The 14,972-nt window shown below is 38.9% G+C and overlaps 2 non-coding genes across 2 annotated transcripts; both read right to left on the bottom strand.

Moving 5' to 3' along the window:
- Positions 1 to 4,760: 4,760 nt before the first annotated feature.
- Positions 4,761 to 4,832, bottom strand: TRNAP-AGG (transfer RNA proline (anticodon AGG)). Its single transcript has one exon. It is a non-coding gene; the product is annotated as a tRNA-Pro (tRNA).
- Positions 4,833 to 11,713: 6,881 nt separating this feature from the next.
- Positions 11,714 to 11,785, bottom strand: TRNAP-AGG (transfer RNA proline (anticodon AGG)). The gene has a single exon. It is a non-coding gene; the product is annotated as a tRNA-Pro (tRNA).
- Between the last annotated feature and the right edge of the window lie 3,187 nt (positions 11,786 to 14,972).

A 14,972-nucleotide genomic window follows, 5' to 3' on the forward strand; every position in this document is an offset into this window, starting at 1 on the left:
AGATATCTTGAAAATGCACGAGTAACGCCAGTTCATAAAGGAGGTAATATGGCAGACATAAACAATTACAGACCAATATCAACTATACCTATATTATTAAAACATTTGAAAAAATTATTTATAAACAGCTCAACTAGTACCTCGAAAAATTCAACGTAGTAAGTCCCTGTCAGTTTGGCTTCCGCTCCCTGAAGAGTACCAATGATACAATTTTGTCTGCTTGATATCATTTACACAGCCCTTGACAAAAATGAGTTCCCAATTGGACTTATTTTTCATCTGAGAAAGGCCTTTGATACTGTTAACCATAACTACCTCTTCCTTAAACTTCACCACTTTGGAATTCGAGGCCCTTGCCCTGAACTATATTCGATGCAATCATAGTGACAGACATCAATATGTTGACAAAATTATGTAACCTCCCACACTCTACCATTCACCGTAGGGGTGCCACAGGGCAGCATCCCAGGACCTCTTCTGTTTCTTATATACATCAATGATCTGTCTAATTTCTCTAACATTTTTAAACCTATAATATTTGCTGACGATACTACCTCCTTCTATTCAGACCCCCAATCCACACACTAAATAATGATGTTTATAACCAATTAAAAAGTTTACTCAAGGATGTCAACCAACAAACTGACACTAAACATAGAAAAGACATACTACATTTTATTTGGAACAAAATCGACAAATGCAATTCAGCCTCAGATAGACAATGTTAACATCAACAATAAAAATTATGTAACGTTCCTTGGTCTAGACAAGAATCTTAACATCAGCACGCACATGCAACATAACGAAAAAGTCTCAAAAACGGTCAGTATACTTTCTAAAATCAATTATGTTCCAAACTCTGTTGTCCTCTCATTATACTACGCGCTAATCTATCCCTATCTTACATACGGTATCTGTGCATGGGGGTTCAACTGCTGCACACTACCTCAAGCACATCATCACTCATCAAAAATCTGCTATCAAAACAATAACAAACTCTGTTTTCAGAGAACACACAGCTCCCCCTGTTTAAATCCCTAAACATGCTAAATATAAACTCACTCTAAACATTCTTTTGTGCCATTTACAAGTACAAAACCTTGTTCCTAGATGCAATTCCTGATCTGAAACTCTTCTTTGACAGATGTAATAGAACCCATAATCACTACACCAGAAATAATTATCTCTTTGAAATCCCCAAACTAAATCTGTGTAAACAATCTATGCAAATAAAGAGACTTAGTCTATGGAACTCACTCCCTTACGAATTAAAATGTTGTCCAGCCTACGCTTTATTCAAATGTAAAGCCAAAAACTACATAATTTCAACCTCATAGTTTCCTACCTAGTGCCTTAAACTCGCACTGTATCGTGTGCTGCCCACTCCCCCCAAAATGTGTGCCTAAGCCAAATAACTTCACCGTTGTATTCACTGCCATCATCTTATATCATGGTTGTTATGCTGAATGCAAATTTTGCTACAATGTACCTAAAAATATTCCTCAAATTATGCTACAATGTACCTGTTTTATTAGCCTCAAACTTCACTGTAATTTACCTGCTAATTTTCTTCAAATTTTCATATAAATGTACCTGTACTTTCTGTTTCAATTTTGCTACATATCACTTACTTAAATTTTATTTTAGATTAAGAACAGGCCCGAAACGCTATGCCTGCAAGTAGCTTTATAAGAATGTATAATCATCAGTGCTATATGTGTACTCTCATAAACCCAATTAATGTACCTTCTTGTATATAAATAAATAAATAAATAAATCTTCATTCATGTAGGGTTACTAATTTCTAAAATTAACTTTATTGTAATTTTTTGTACAGGTTCAAGTGGGTTTATATCCTCTCTGTGAGCACTAGAACAAAAGATTTTCAGTGCACAAAAACTCTCAATCAATCGTCAAATATCAACTTTTGAATGATGTTTGACGCTGCTAAGATTTCAATGGCATTTATTATAACATTGCTGGCAACATAAGCACTGCATGCACTCTGTTATATATAATTATGCAACAGTGAAATCCCACTGGCGTGATATATCAATGAAAATCATTTTTAAAAAATGGAGTGGCTTCAACTCACGTTCTGGTGATATTCAGACACCTGCCTTAACCGATTCGGCAACGATGGTACAAAAGTCCACCAACCCAGAACTTGCTGCAGAAGGAAGAAGTTGGAGAGGAGAGGAGAAGAGAGGGTTGGGGATAGGGAAAGATATAATAAAGAATGGGTGACTGGGAAGAATGGGAAAATAGACCTGGTTGCAGCCATGTACCAACCACCCCCCCCCCCCCCGTCTTGTATCTAAACTAGATAATATGTCTTTTTTTTATCAGTTTGTCCAAGGTTACAGGCCAGATGCTTGGGGCTAACCTCACAACATTTTGAATGGCGATTTTTGATTGTATGAGGAGTGTCATAGTGTGGTCAAGGTCGCACACCATAAGAAGGATCAGCTCCTATTCCAACTCCCAGGAACTCCTACGAAGTCCAAAATAGGGGTTCAATTTTCCAGATATTTGTTCAAAACATTTTCGTTAATAATATGGCATGTTAAACACAACATAACCACATCATTTTCTAATTACATCGTTAAAACATTGAAGCAAAGTAATAATTATAAAAGTAATATTGCAGTTACGCTGTGTTTGCTTGCATTGTTTATTCTGAGGAAGGGAGAGAAATGAGGGGAGGAAAGGAGGAGGGGAAAGAGGAGAGAGAGACAGGGGTGCCAGATTCAAATTGCTAAAAAGTAGCGAGCTGACGGTCTAAAAGTAGCGAATTTGTAATAAGAGTAGCCCAATTTTTCGTTTAGTGACTGATACGGGTTTCAAAGTAATCTATTATGATATATAGAGTACATTAAACGATTTTAATTGTTTTATTAACATTATCTCTGCATATATATATTTAACCAATATGATAATAGGATAACTTACCAATATTTACTGTTTGAAGCTTAATGGGTGTGAAGTCCTTCCACGTCTTTACAGTTGAAGATTACCAAGATCTTGATCTGCATCCACAACCTCGTTCTTGTATATTGCAGACTCATATTTAAGCATTGACATGAGTGGTTCAAATGACGAGCAACAAGTAACATTTTCTTCAAGATATGTTTTGATTCTCAAGACTGATGTCAAAACCTCAAGTCTCATTCCCATTCAAGATTTCTCAGTTTAGTTTTCACAGACGTTACTCTCGAAAATATCCGTTCAACCAGGGCATTACTGATTGGCAAGCTGTATATTTTCAACACAAATTCAGCGAGGTCAATCAGTATGGGATCGCCAGCAGTGTTCTTGACAGTTATTGTCTTGGTCTAAAATGACGATTCAGATGTCGGAATTTGTCCCTTACAAATCTTGGACTAGTCAATGGTTAACAGTAGGCGCCACTGACTTTCAATTTCACTAAGCTTAGATTGGTCAGCTAATACTAACGGAAGTTCCGAAAATAGTGGCCATGTAAGCTAAGGCATATGATAGGTAACAGATTTTTCACCTTTTTTTATAGTTTCAACATTACTTAGAATACGAGAAAGAAGCTATTTGCAAGCTTTCATTAAAAAATTATCGCATCTTTCTTGAACATTTTGAAACTTTTCCTGGGCTGTAAAATTGTTTTGTCTGTTAGTGGCCAGAAGTGTTGAAAATTCGTAACCAAAGTCAACTTTCTCCAGGGGCAGATACATAGAATTGTAGTCCAAATTAACATGAAGCTTTGCATGATGAAGACGAAAGATTCTTCTGAGTATTCCAAGAGTGAAGTTTTCTAAGACAGTGAGAAGGCTTTACTGATCTGCTTCATCTTTTGATAAAGTAAATTCATCCTTTCAAAATCATTTAGGATTGGTTTGAGACATGTGAAATATAGCTTATTGGAGGGATCAGCGTACATTGAAAATAGTTGCCTTTGCAACATATTTACCACAAGAGGAAAAAGCTATTTGGTAATGAGTTGTTAGAGAACCTCACTGATCAAACGGCCGCTTTACACTACCGCTCCTTGCCAACCATCGTCTTCCTGACAAAGGTATTAACTGTAAGGGATCTTTCCCATCATTTATCAATCTGTAAATTTCTAGATAACTTTCTCCCCTTAATGAAGATCTGTGGAACCAGGTGTAGCTTTTGGGATGAAGTATTATTAACAATTAAGGTTGAGAAATCTATTGCCCCTAGGGAGGATTACCTTGCCTTGCGGTTACTTTTTCTTTCAAAGGTTCCTAGGATCAACGTCTCCAGGGGCCGTTCTCTGACCAGGGCTCTCCTGCGGTAAGTGGTCTAGTCAATCAGGCTGTTGGACTCGGCAGTGATTTGTACAGATTATGTTATTAAAGCATAAATAATCATCATTGAGTTTCTTAATATTAATAGCCCAACTTGCGTTTAAACTAGCCCAAAAAGTCGCAAGTAGCAAAATTAAAAATTTAGGAGCGTGGGGCTCTCAAAAGTAGCCCAATTCGCTACTTGTAGCCCAATCTGGCAACCCTGGAGAGATAGAGGCAAAAGGGAAGGTGCAGAAGGGGAGTGGTTATACGAGTAGAGTAAAGACGGGGGTGAACTGCAGGGGAAAGAGGGAAGAGAGGATCATAGATGAGACAGACCCGGGCACCATCTGGTATCCTTTCCAGTGACACTAGAGAATTTATTTTCGAATTTAAGCTCCTAATGTTGCAATTACGTATAAGAACATATATAACTATAATATTTAACATAATAAATCCTTGTTTTAAAATTAACGCGGGCCTGTCCGGGAGTTGAACCCGGGACCTCTCGCACCCTAAGCGAGAATCATACCACTAGACCAACAGGCCGCTGAGAGAACTGCAATATATATAACAACTAAATCATTAGAAAGTGGAGCCTCTTGCGGCAGCAGCAGCAGCAGCAGGAGGACCAGTCTCTCTGGGAGCCTAGAGCCCCAGAACTACCAGCTGTCAACCCAAAATGGTTTAGTTTAGTTTCTCAAACAGCGATGGAAGGAAGTCCGTTAGGCCTATTAAAAAACTCCTGACCTTGGGTGAGGCTGACTGTACTGTCACCTAACGAGTTACTGGCCAGAGCTGAGGGTGTTTAACCGAGCGCCAACGTGATGTGAACACCATGCGACGTGTAGCGCCTTCCTGGAGAATGAATTTTAATGAACTAATGACATTAATTCATCAGAATCTTAATGATTCATTAAGATTAATGAATCTTATTAATTAATTCTTAATTAATAAGAACCAAATTGTCCTTCCTGGACAATTTAATTTACTCTTCGGTATCTTTCCCTGAAATCCTGAAAAAGCACGAGTAACGCCAGTTCATAAAGGAGGCAATATGGAAGACATAAACATTTACAGACCAATATCAACTATACCTATATTATCAAAAATATTTGAAAAAATTATTTATAAACAGCTCTACTCCTACCTCGTAAAATTCAACGCACTAAGTCCCAGTCGGTTTGGCTTCCACTCCCAAAAGAGTATCAATGATACAATTTTTAGTCTGCTTAATATCATTTACACAGCCCTTAACAAAAATAAGTTCCCAATTGGACTCTTCATTGATCTGAGAAAGGCCTTTGATACTGTTAATCATAACTACCTCTTCCTTAAACTTCACCACTTTGGAATTCGAGGCCCTTGCCCTGAACTATATTCGATCCAATCTTAGAGATAGACATCAATATGTAGACAAAATTTATGTAACCTCCCACACTCTTCCATTAACCGTAGGGGTGCCACAGGGCAACATCCTAGGACCTCTTCTGTTTCTTATATACATCAATGATCTGTCTAATTTCTCTAACATTTTTAAACCTATAATATTTGCTGACGATACTACCTCCTTCTATTCAGACCCCCAATCCACACACTAAATAATGATGTAAATAATCAATTAAAAAATTTACTCAAGGATGTCAACCAACAAACTCACACTAAACATAGAAAAGACATACTACATTTTATTTGGAACCAAATCGACAAATGGAATTCAGCTTCAGATAGACAATGAATCATCTATTGATGATAGACATCAGCAATAAAAGTGATGGAAAGTTCCTTGGCCTAGACAAGAGACTCAACTTCAACACGCACATACAACGCAACCAATAAAGTTTTAAAAGCGGTAAGTGTACTTTCTAAAATCAATTGTTCCAAACTCTGCTCTCCTCTCATTACACTACGCGCTAATCTATCCCTGTCTTACATACGGGATCTGTGCATGGGGGTTCAACTGCTGCAAACCACCTTAAGCCCATCATCACTCAGCAAAAATCTGCTATCAGAACAATAACAAACTCTGTTTTCAGAGAACACACAGCTCCCCCTGTTTAAATCCCTAAACATGCTAAATATAAACTCACTCCACACATTCTTTTGTGCCATTTACAAGTACAAAACCTCGTTCCTACATGCCATTCCTGATCTGAAACTCTTCTTTGGCTGATGCAATTGAACCCATAATCACAACACCAGAAATAAATATCTCCTTAAATCCCCAGTCAAACTAAATCTGTGTAAACACTCTATGCAAATAAAGAGACTTAGTCTATGGAACTCACTCCCTTACAAATTAAAAAGTTGTCCAGCCTACGCTTTATTCAAATGTAAAAACCAAAAACTACATAATTTCATCCTCATAGTTTCCTACCTAGTGCCTTAAACTCGCACTGTATCGTGTGCTACCCACTCCCCCCAAAATGTGTGCCTAAGCCATACAACTTCACCGTTATATTCACTGCCATCATCTTATATCATGGTTGTTATGTTGAAAGCAAATTTTGCTACAATGTACCTAGAAATATTCCTCAAATTATGCTACATTGTACCTGTTTGATTAGCCTCAAACTTCACTGTAATTTAACAGCTAATTTTCTTCAAATTTCCTTTCAAATGTACTTGTACTTTCTGTTTCAATTTTGCTACATATTACCTACTTAAATTTTTCTTTTAGATTAAGAACATGCCCGAAACGCTATGCATGCAAATACCTTTACAAGAATGTGTAATCATCAATGCTATATATGTACTCTTATAAACCCAATTAATGTACCTTCTTGTATATAAATAAAAAAATAAATACATCTTCATATGTAGGGTTACTAATTTCTAAAATTAACTTTATTGTCATTTTTTTGTTCAGGTTCAAGTGGGTTTATATCCTCTCTGTGAGCACTAGAACAAAAGATTTTCAGTGCACAAACACTCTCAATCAATCGTCAAACATCAACTTTTGAATGATGTTTGACGCTACTAAGATTTCAATGGCATTGATAATGACATTGCTGGCAACATAAGCACTGCACGCACTCTGTTATATATAATTGTGCCACAGTGAAATCACACTGGCGTGATATATCAATGAAAATCATTTAGAGGAAATGGAGTGGCTTCAACTCACGTCCTGGTGATATTCAGACACCTGCCTTAACCGACTCGGCCACGATGGTACAAAAGTCCACCAACCCAGAACTTACTGCCTGTTGTTTTTGTGTTGTTTCAGATTTAGCTACTCAGAACGAAGTGTCCATGTAGCACGGGCTATGGTGAGCCCGTAATTGAGTTCGGTTATTCGCGATAACCTTGTTACTCTGATATTTGGCTCTAGGTTTAAAATGGAGGAGTGGATTCCTCCTCTTTCCCTGTCTATTTATCGCTTCTGTTTTAGTGCACTGGTTTTAGTCTTGATTTATTAAATTATCTTGATGGCGGATGTAGATGCAGAATGCTCACTAGTGAGTCCCATTCCTCAACGGCTTTTCTAATCATTGTAGTCGCGGTGGAATGTGCATCTAATGCAGCTGCCGTCGTTGGATTAATGTTGAGTTTGATGCGCAGGGCTTCAGTAGCTTCACATTCCAGTAATTAGTGCAATAGTGGCGCCTCTGCTTCTGTTTCACATATGTGACACTCTTTAACTATTGGGTTCATTACCTCCCAGCAGCACTTGTAACCAAGTCTGAGTCTGTGTATTGCTTCTGCAATGTCTCTGGATATCTTTTTGCCAGGTTTGAAAGAGGAGTAACCAGTGGCGTGTTCGTACCATACCGCAGTGGATCTTCCTTCGGCTACTTTGGCTCTGTGGCGACTTTTGATAGTTGAGAATATTTTCTTCTTGATTTGCTCCTTAATCTGTGAAAAACTTGGAGGTATTTGAACCTGTACAACTGGTAGAGCAGTAGCAGTTTTTGCTAGTGAGTCTCCCTTTTCATTACCATCTATGCCAATGTGACGTGTTATCCAATTTAGGGTGATTGACAGCCCTAGATTATGGGCTTCTTTTCCTATATGTTCAATTTCTGTGACTGGATAACAATGCCTGGAGTGATGATTTAGAGTTGGTATGAATGATGACATTATGTAAATTATTCTCAATTGTATAGTTTATTGCCTCCTTCTTGAGGTTATCTTGAGATGATTTCGGGGCTTTAGTGTCCCCGCGGCCCGTTCCTTGACCAGGCCTCCACCCCCAGGAAGCAGCCCGTGACAGCTGACTAACACCCAGGTACCTATTTTACTGCTAGGTAACAAGGGCATAGGGTGAAGGAAACTCTGCCCATGGTTTCTCGCCGGCGCCCGGGATCGAACCCGGGACCACAGGATCAGAAGTCCAGCGTGCTGTCCGCTCGGCCGACCGGCTCCCTCATGGCATATAATTCTGTTTGCAATGTTGAGCACCCACTATTCATGCTCCAGTAAGCTTCATGGTTGTTAATGTAAACTGCTGACCCAACAGAACCTCTTTCTTGATCAACTGATCTGTCTGTGAAGATGTGAGTCGTTGTAGATCTTGAGATGGTTTCCATTTGTTGTTCTATGACTGCTTTCAGCCTCTGCGAGTTACATGCTTATTTTTTAACTGGTAATCCTTCAATGATAATCTTTAGATTCGATTCTCCCCATGGAGGAGGCTGCCAAAAGTGTTGATATGGTCTATCTTCCCCTTTGTTATTAATGGTCCATTTCAGGTCCACTTTCTCTAGAATCTTGACCAGATTATCCATCCATGTGCTTGTTCTATATTGAAGGTTTTTCTGAAAGGATCTTTGTATGCTGTCTTTGATTGACAGACTGGCGGTGGTTCCAATACGTTTTGCTGTTATGGTGGCTATCCTTTGTTTCATCCTGTTTTCTAATGCTGGTAAATTGATTTCCATTCTAAGGTTCTCTCTACGCGTCCATATAGGTGCTCCCAGCATTGTTCTGAGAGCATCATTTTGAGACACTTCCAGTTTCTCCCATTGGTTATCACTGAGGGATGTAAGAGCAGGGGCAGCATAGTCAATGAGTGACCTAACTGCTTGAACGTAGTACATTTTGAGTGCTGGTAGAGATGCACCCTCTCTAAGACTGGTCAAGGAGCACAAAGCTGAGTTTCTGGCTTTACAGCGTTCCCGAAGATATTCAATTTCTTGAGTGAATTTCAACTGGTTGTCTATTATGACTCCTAGGTATTGAAAAGAGGTAATCACTTAATTTCATGTCGTTGTATTGCCAGTCTGATGTCTTGAGTTCTCATTTTAACGGCCATAGCTTTTGTTTTATTGCTGTTTATTTTCACTGCTATGCGTTCCGCTTCACTGCTGATAATATGTAGACATTTTTGTATTCACCTCGTTGTTCTTGCGGGGGTTGAACTCTGCTCTTTCGGCCCGCCTCTCAATTGTCAATCAACTGTTTCTAACTACTACTACTATTATTTTTCACATCACACACACATGGATAGTTTCACAGTGTGCATGGTTCCTTGCGTCTTTGCCATTGATGATGCCCACAACGTCGTCTTCATAGTTAAGAAGTTTGGCTTTTGGTAGCTTGATCTTCATGAATTGTTCCATGAGACAGTTGAAGAGGAAAGGGCTTAGTATTCCTCCCTGCGGAGTTCCATTTTCCAGCCTCTTTGAGGTCGATTTTTTCCTTGGAATTTGACTTTAGCTTCTCGGTTAAGCAGGCTTCCTTTGGCAAAGGCAAGAGCGTGTCCTTTGATTTCCTTATCCACAAGACAGCACAGTGTAGCTGAAGCAATGCAAGCTCGAAGGCTTTTTCAAGGTCTAGAAAAATAAGGATTCCATGTTTGTCATTGATTTGATCCAGGAGGGAGGTAAGGCATTCTGTGGCTCCAACATTTTTTCTGTAAGCAAACATATTTTGGTGTAGTGGATTGGTTTTCCATTCAATTCGATTAAGGGCCATTCTTTCTGCAGTTTTGGCCAGACAGCTGGTTAGAGATGGGTCTTGGATTTCCTGGGTCTTTAAGTTTTGGAATTGGAACTATAATTACACTGTTCCAAGAGAGTGGTCGAGTTCTTGTCACCCATACTCTGTTGATGAGATTCAAGAAGGCTTCTTCACCTTTTCTCCTAGCTTGGCTAGCATGTTGTAAGTGATTTTGTCCTCGCCTGGAGCTGTATTTTTAGTTTTTTACTTACGGCAGAGGGAAGAAGAGGATGGAGAAGAGAGGAGAGATGTTGGAGAGGAGAAGAGAAGGTTGGGGATAAGGAAAGATATAATAAAGAATGGGTGACTGGGAAGAACAGGAAAATAGGCCCGGTTGCAGCCATGTACCCCCGTCTAGTATCTATACAAGATAATGTGTCTGTTTTTTATCAGTTTGTCCAAAGTTGCAGGCCAGATGCTTGGGACTAGCCTCACAAAATTTTCAATGGTGATTTTTTATTGTATGAGGAGTGTCATAGTGTGGCCAATGCCCCACTTTAAGAAGGATCAGCTACTATTCCAAATCCCAGGAACTCCTACGAAGTCCAAAATAGGGGTTCAATTTTCCAGATATTTGTTCAAAACATTTTCGTTAATAATGTGGCAAGTTAAACACAACATAACTACATCACTTTTTAATTAAGTCGTTAAAACATTGAAGCAAAGGAATAATTATAAAAAAAATATTGCTGGTATTGTTTATTTTGAGAGAGAGAGAGAGAGAGAGAGAGAAATAAGGGAAGGAAAGGAGGAGGGGAAAGAAAAGAAAGAGAGAGAGAGAGAGAGAGAGAGAGAGAGAGAGAGAGAGAGAGAGAGAGAGAGAGAGAGAGAGAGAGAGAGAGAGAGAGAGAGAGAGAGAGAGAGAGAGAGAGAGAGAGAGAGAGAGAGAGAGAGAGAGAGAGAGAGAGAGAGAAGAGAGAGAGAGAGAGAGAGAGAGAGAGAGAGAGAGAGAGAGAGAGAGAGAGAGAGAGAGAGAGAGAGAGAGAGAGAGAGAGAGAGAGAGAGAGAGAGAGAGAGAGAGAGAGAGAGAGAGAGAGTGAGAGAGAGAGAGAGAGAGAGAGAGAGAGAGAGAGAGAGAGAGAGAGAGAGAGAGAGAGAGAGAGAGAGAGAGAGAGAGAGAGAGAGAGAGAGAGAGAGAGAGAGAGAGAGAGAGAGAGAGAGAGAGAGAGAGAGAGAGAGAGAGAGAGAGAGAGAGAGAGAGAGAGAGAGAGAGAGAGAGAGAGAGAGAGAGAGAGAGAGGGGGGCAAAAGAAGGGGGGGGGGCAGAAGAGGAGTGGTTATATGAGTAGGGTAAAGACGGGGGTGAACTGCAGGGGAAAGAGGGAAGAGACGATGATAGGAGAGACAGACCAGGGCACCACCTGGTACCCTTTCCAGTGACACTAGAGAATTTATTTTCAAATTTAAGCTCCTAATGTTGCAATTACGTATAAAAACATATAAAACTATAATATTTAACATAATAAATCCTTGTTTTAAAATTAACTCGGGCCTGTCCGGGAGTTGAACCCGGGACCTCTCGCACCCTAAGCGAGAATCATACCCCTAGACCAACAGGCCACTGAGAGAAGTGCAATATATATGACAACTAAATCATTAGAAAGTGGAGTCTCTTGCGGCAGCAGCAGCAGCAGCAGCAGGAAGACTAGTCTCTCTGGGAGCCTAGCGCCCCACAACTACCAGCTGTCAACCCAAGATGGTTTAGTTTAGTTTCTCAAACAGCGATGAAAGGAAGTCTGTTAGGCCTATTAAAAATCTCCTGACCTAGGATGAGGCTGACTGTACTGTCACCTAACGAGTTACTGGCCAGAGCTGAGAGTGTTTAACCCAACGCCAACGTGATGTGAACACCATGCGACGTGTAGCGCCTTCCTGGAGAATGAATTTTAATGAACTAATGACATTAGTTTATTACAATCTTAATGATTCATTAAGATTAATGAATCTTATTAATTAATTCCTAATTAATAAGAATTAAATTGTCCTTCCTAGTCAATTTAATTTAATCTTTCTTCGCATATCTTTCCCAGATATCTTGAAAATGCACGAGTAACGCCAGTTCATAAAGGAGGTAATATGGCAGACATAAACAATTACAGACCAATATCAACTATACCTATATTATTAAAACATTTGAAAAAATTATTTATAAACAGCTCAACTAGTACCTCGTAATATTCAACGTAGTAAGTCCCTGTCAGTTTGGCTTCCGCTCCCAGAAGAGTACCAATGATACAATTTTTAGTCTGCTTGATATCATTTACACAGCCCTTGACAAAAATGAGTTCCCAATTGGACTTATTTTTCATCTGAGAAAGGCCTTTGATACTGTTAACCATAACTACCTCTTCCTTAAACTTCACCACTTTGAAATTCGAGGCCCTTGCCCTGAACTATATTCGATGCAATCATAGTGACAGACATCAATATGTTGACAAAATTATGTAACCTCCCACACTCTACCATTCACCGTAGGGGAGCCACAGGGCAGCATCCTAGGACCTCTCCTGTTTCTTATATACATCAATGATCTGTCTAATTTCTCTAACATTTTTAAACCTATAATATTTGCTACCTCCTTCTATTCAGACCCCCAATCCACACACTAAATAATGATGTTTATTACCGATTAAAAAGTTTACTCAAGGATGTCAACCAACAAACTGACACTAAACATAGAAAAGACATACTACATTTTATTTGGAACAAAATCGACAAATGCAATTCAGCCTCAGATAGACAATGTTAACATCAACAATAAAAATTATGTAACGTTCCTTGGTCTAGACAAGAATCTTAACATCAGCACGCACATGCAACATAACGAAAAAGTCTCAAAATCGGTCAGTATACTTTCTAAAATCAATTATGTTCCAAACTCTGCTCTCCTCTCATTATACTACGCGCTAATCTATCCCTATCTTACATACGGTATCTGTGCATGGGGGTTCAACTGCTGCACACTACCTCAAGCCCATCACCACTCAGCAAAAATCTGCTATCAAAACAATAACAAACTCTGTTTTCAGAGAACACTCAGTTCCCCCTGTTTAAATCCCTAAACATGCTAAATATAAACTCACTCTAAACATTCTTTTGTGCCATTTACAAGTACAAAACCTTGTTCCTAGATGCAATTCCTGATCTGAAACTCTTCTTTGACAGATGTAATAGAACCCATAATCACTACACCAGAAATAATTATCTCTTTGAAATCCCCAGTCAAACTAAATCTGTGTAAACAATCTATGCAAATAAAGAGACTTAGTCTATGGAACTCACTCCCTTACGAATTAAAATGTTGTCCAGCCTACGCTTTATTCAAATGTAAAGCCAAAAACTACATAATTTCAACCTCATAGTTTCCTACCTAGTGCCTTAAACTCGCACTGTATCGTGTGCTGCCCACTCCCCCCAAAATGTGTGCCTAAGCCAAATAACTTCACCGTTGTATTCACTGCCATCATCTTATATCATGGTTGTTATGCTGAATGCAAATTTTGCTACAATGTACCTAAAAATATTCCTCAAATTATGCTACAATGTACCTGTTTTATTAGCCTCAAACTTCACTGTAATTTACCTGCTAATTTTCTTCAAATTTTCTTACAAATGTACCTGTACTTTCTGTTTCAATTTTGCTACATATCACTTACTTAAATTTTTATTTTAGATTAAGAACAGGCCCGAAACGCCAAGCCTGCAAGTAGCTTTATAAGAATGTATAATCATCAGTGCTATATGTGTACTCTCATAAACCCAATTAATGTACCTTCTTGTATATAAATAAATAAATAAATAAATCTTCATTCATGTAGGGTTACTAATTTCTAAAATTAACTTTATTGTCATTTTTTGTACAGGTTCAAGTGGGTTTATATCCTCTCTGTGAGCACTAGAACAAAAGATTTTCAGTGCACAAAAACTCTCAATCAATCGTCAAATATCAACTTTTGAATGATGTTTGACGCTACTAAGATTTCAATGTCATTTATTATAACATTGCTGGCAACATAAGCACTGCATGCACTCTGTTATATATAATTATGCAACAGTGAAATCCCACTGGCGTGATATATCAATGAAAATCATTTTTAAAAAATGGAGTGGCTTCAACTCACGTTCTGGTGATATTCAGACACCTGCCTTAACCGATTCGGCAACGATGGTACAAAAGTCCACCAACCCAGAACTTGCTGCAGAAGGAAGAAGTTGGAGAGGAGAAGAGAGGGTTGGGGATAGGGAAAGATATAATAAAGAATGGGTGACTGGGAAGAATGGGAAAATAGACCTGGTTGCAGCCATGTACCAACCACCCCCCCCCCCGTCTTGTATCTAAACTAGATAATATGTCTTTTTTTTTATCAGTTTGTCCAAGGTTACAGGCCAGATGCTTGGGGCTAACCTCACAACATTTTGAATGGCGATTTTTGATTGTATGAGTGTCATAGTGTGGTCAAGGTCGCACACCATAAGAAGGATCAGCTCCTATTCCAACTCCCAGGAACTCCTACGAAGTCCAAAATAGGGGTTCAATTTTCCAGATATTTGTTCAAAACATTTTCGTTAATAATGTGGCAAGTTAAACACAACATAACCACATCATTTTCTAATTACGTCGTTAAAACATTGAAGCAAAGTATTAATTATAAAAGTAATATTGCAGTTACGCTGTGTTTGCTTGCATTGTTTTTTCTGAGGAAGGGAGAGAAATGAGGGGAGGAAAGGAGGAGGGGAAAGAGGAGCG

This window comes from Procambarus clarkii, chromosome 43, assembly GCF_040958095.1.
Source record: "Procambarus clarkii isolate CNS0578487 chromosome 43, FALCON_Pclarkii_2.0, whole genome shotgun sequence".
NCBI classification, from domain to species: domain Eukaryota; kingdom Metazoa; phylum Arthropoda; class Malacostraca; order Decapoda; family Cambaridae; genus Procambarus; species Procambarus clarkii.